Here is a 4,893-nt window from a genome sequence, read left to right as displayed (position 1 = left end):
TGTCCCAGAGAAATGTTTTTAGCGTCTGTTTTTTAATTATCTTGTCATGTTTATTTTTGAGAGAGACAGAGCATGAATTGGGTAGGGACAGAGAGAGAGAGGGAGACACAGAATCTGAGGCAGGCTCCATGTGCCACGCTGTAAGCACAGAGCCCAGACAGGGCGCGAACTCACAAACTGTGAGAGCATGCCCTGAGCAGAAGTTGGACGCTTAAGGGACTGAGCCACCCAGGCGCCCCGAGTTTCTGTTATCTCAAAACCTCATGCAAAGTACCCTTCCTCCAAGCAGGAAGTATCAGAGGAAAAGAGTTTTGCAACTTCCTGCTCAGTTTTCCATACAGCATTATAAAAATAGTATGGTCTCAAGTGATCAAATCTGACTGCATTTTCTATTCCTTTCAACACTTCATTAACATATTGATGGTTTGTTATTGGTTATACTCCCTTAAGGAATGAGTTGATTGGCTTTTTAAAGGGCTCTTTTACTCACCTAACAACCACCTTCCCTGCCACCCACAGAGCTAGCATACATTCCATACATGATACATCCTTGTCTAGTCCTCGCCAAAGCCCTTCCCAGTGTAATGTTGTTTTCTAGATTGATGGGCTTTCAGAGATGAATGGAACAAGAAGTTCCTAAGGACTTCTCACTCTTCTCTGTAATACACATAATGTCAAATGATTCAGACACTGCACATCAGCGGTTCTGTCTGCAAAATATCTTCTAGAACACGACAGTAATTGTTCTTCCACGCCGTCTGTCACTGAATTACACAATATTCTTTCTAAAGGAACTTTTCCCGTAGCTTGTTTTGTAATCTGATTATATTTATTAAATGTTGAGACTAATTTTACCAGCCACTCAGCAACGATGCCTTTTTAAAAATTATTACTTTTTCTTACAGATTTGATATTTGAACTGAGTCTTTAAGTTCAGACCCACATGTAAGTTTTGCTTTATGGTTGTCAGAGGCTAGTGTGCATTATTCCCGAGGATTATATCTGACAGCATGATGCTGAGGACAAATTTTAAAATGGCCATAATTGTTGCGGCAAGAGATGTTAGGGGAGCCAGGGTGGTCAGTTAAGCATCCGACTTCAGCTCAGGTCATGATATTGAGTTCGGGCCCTGAATCTGGCTCTGTGCCAACAGAGCCTGGAGCCTGCTTCACAGTCAGTGTCTCCCTCTCTCTCTCTACCCCTCCCCTGCTCGTGCTCTGTCTCTCTCTCTCTCAAAAATCAAAAAAAAGAAAGATGAGCTGTTAAAACATGGGTTAGTGTCTAAGTGACAGCTCTGGGGCGGTGCCCTCCTAAGGGAGGGGCTCTGGGGATGATCTGAGGTGAGGTGGCTTCCTGCCACAAAACACTGAGTGGGCTGTGCCAGGTGCTGCGACAGAAACTTGCTTTTATGGTAAGAGATGCAACTCTGTATGACACTTCTGTGATTCGGAACTCTTCATCTTGCATGATACATTTTAAGCTGAGATGTGTTATTTTACACTTGCTTCAGGAAAAATAAAATTACCCAAATTTATTTACCAGAGAAACCAACGTGCTTCAAAAATGAGGTGAACCTTTGATGGTGACATGCAAATATCCGACAGGCTACGTGCTTTTATCCAGTGGTGAACGGGCTACGGGTCACAAGTTCAGATTTCATCCCCGTCCTTGCTCATAGGGTTCAGCTGAAGTTTTAAAACCTCCTACTCACAGAATCTCTTCCACAGCACAGAGATTCTAATTGTGCATTCACATCATGACACGATTCTGATCACTTTTCAATGACTCATTTTGTGAACTGAGGATAAGAGTATAAACCATAAAATGCAAATCTAGCAAGCATTCATAGGAAAGTACATCTGGGAAAATAAACACTGTTGGCTTCCTGCTGGCTGTGATAAACCGACCAACACAGTTCATGTCATTACACATGCATCGAATGCACACTAACATAACACTATTAAAAACTAAGATTTTAATTTACCTGTAAAAATTGCAAAATATGTGAATTATGTGCATAAAACTTCCGAAGTATGTGTGATATGGGAAAAAAAAGTCTCAGTACATTTTCCCCCCTGGAACTGCCAACTAGTCAGTGAGGATCACCATCGTTTTAGCAGCAATGCCTTGATCCAAAGGTCAGGGCTTCATCTACAGTTTGGAGTAAGCACCGAAAGATGACAATGGTTAGAGTAATAAGAAGGGGATTAATGAGAGAGCAGAGAGATGCAATTTCTAATAAAATAAATTATTTTATTAAACACTGTCACTTAATGTGAATTAAACAAAGTAAGAAAAGCGTAAGAAACTAGAAAAAATACTTAAGTACCAAGTGTCTTCTGTTAAGATACCTTGTACATAGTAAGTCCTTGATAAATGGCTTACCAAACTGAAAGACTGTTTAAGAGAAAAAACCACTGATACATTATTTAAAATCAACTTTTTTCTCAGTCCTAACTCTGGCTCTAGCAGAAGGCTGTTTTTAGAATTCAAGTTGCAACTTATTCTGCAATTCTTACTTCCTATGTGTTCAATTTAGTGATTGTTCTACCACGAGTCCCGGAATTAAGCTCCGGACACGCTTACCTTTCCGACTGCTATCTTGCTTCTGTACTAGAAGCTCGTTCTATTGTAACGCTATACTACCCCCCTCAGCACAGTCCACATAGTAAGACCTCCTGTCTTTACTCACCAGTATTTTCATTAAACTTTCTAGAATAACTTTTAATAACTTCTGAGCAGCACACATACTGGGCCACGCTCCCTACAAAAAGTCCTATGCCAGATCCGCCACTCCTCTCCAATGTCACTCTGAAATGTTTGCCAATTCCTATTACACAGTCTCTTTGAAAGAATCATGTATATAGTATTTGATTATTTTATCAACATCTACAGTATTACTAGACGTTATTGGCAGGCTACAACTTGGTCTTCTGTCAGCCACTCTGCACTTTTCAACTAAAACATGGAAATACTGTTTGAACATATGTAACAGCAAAAAAGATTCACACAACAGCAGTTCAAACTTCAGCATTTCTAGTGATTAGAAAATAGGAAAACTATTTTAAAGGTCATATTCTTTTCCTTTTCTATTCTAGATACGATGTGTAATGCTTTCATCCTTTTGTGTTTCCCTCTGTAAACTGAAATACACACACCATACACATATACTTACAAATGTGTATTTGTTTGGAAAAAAGAATAAAAAGTGTTTTCTCAATAAGCATGATTAATGAATAAGCAAAATAATAATTTCTTCAACTTAATGAACTACAGATTCCTTTAAAAGTAATATTCCTTACTTGCCAGGAAGGCATACATGCACAAAATCATGTGACTTCAAAATAGCAGTTTAGATGTCTTCTAATCTGTTTATTTTTACACGTGAAGAAATTGAGAATTAGATAGAATTTACATTCTTTCAAAATAAGGTAGTACCGATAGTCAGACTAGAAATAAAGTGCAAGAAAAAAATAGACTTTGTAGTTTATGGAGAGCACTTGAGGGGAAGAGCACTGGGTGTTGTATGGAAAACAATTTGACAATAAAATATTATAGAAAAAAAATAAATAAAATAAAATTTTAACACACAAAAGAAGCCATAGATGGAGAAAGAAACACAACAAAACTACGTGAACCTCAACACATTACTTAACTTTTGGGGCCTTCATTTCATCTTTTACAAAAGCATAAATAAAACTTTAATGATCCTATCTAACAGAGCATTGCTGATTGTATTTGAGCTCATATATCCTTATTCAGAAAGATAACTTTGGTTTTACTTATTAAACAAACACTTATTGAGCACCTAGTGTATATGCGAGGCACAGTTGTTAGCAGAAAGGTAAAGGACCAGGAATATATAAGATTCCAAACAAGTACCATATTTTCCTTTATTTATATCTTTAATAAATATCAATTGAACACCTAGTCTCTGTACAAAGCAATGGAAATAAAATGAAAGTCAAATAGCCAGAGTCTCTGCTCTCAGTTTAAAATCTAATTGTGGAGATTAACAAGTTAATAAGTTAATATTTAAAGTGCTAAGACTGAAATAATTAAGGTGCTCTGATAAGTATTAACAATAGGGCCCACTTAGAAGAAAACATTTAAGACAAATCCTCAAAGATAAAACTTAAACAGTCATCCAAAAAGCTAGGGAAAAATTATTCTAGATAATATACACAAATCACCTAAAGAGAAAAAAATGCTGAACTTCAAGAAATTTCCAGTTTTTAAATTATGTCAATCATAGCCCTTTTAATTCTATAGTATCAGACTGCAACAAAAACAAATTAAACTCCAACTATTTTATATAGACCTACCTCAACTTATGATGGGGATAGGTCCCAAGAAACCCAATATACCAGTAAGTTGAAAATGTATCAAATAGATTCGGAACTATTGAATATCTTATCTTTGCCTAACCTCACTTAAATGCGCTCTAAACACTTACGTTAGCCTACAATAGGGCAAAATCATCTAACACAAAGCCTATAATAAGGTATTGAATATCTCATATAATTTATTGAATACTGCATGAAAGTGAAAAACAATGACCATATGGACACAGGATGATTTTAAGTATATCGGTTGCTGAGCCTTGTGACTGCAGGGCTAACTGGGAGGTGCGGGTCCCTGCTGTCCCCCGTATCTCCAGCCTGTGCGAAGAACAAAATTCAAACTTCAAAGTATGCTTTCTACTGGAGAGCCTGGCTGGCTCAGTCAAGGGGCATGTGACTCTTGATCGTGGGGTTGTGAGTCCGAGCTCCACATGGGATGTAGAGATTAAATAAATAAAACTTTTAAAAAAGTATCATTTTTACTGAATATATTTCAAGTTTGTAAATTGAAATTGAAAACTTTGTAAAGTTGAAAAATCCTACATCGAAC

The sequence above is a fragment of the Suricata suricatta genome, chromosome 5, assembly GCF_006229205.1.
Source record: "Suricata suricatta isolate VVHF042 chromosome 5, meerkat_22Aug2017_6uvM2_HiC, whole genome shotgun sequence".
NCBI classification, from domain to species: domain Eukaryota; kingdom Metazoa; phylum Chordata; class Mammalia; order Carnivora; family Herpestidae; genus Suricata; species Suricata suricatta.
Note: the sequence above shows the minus strand (reverse complement) of the source record.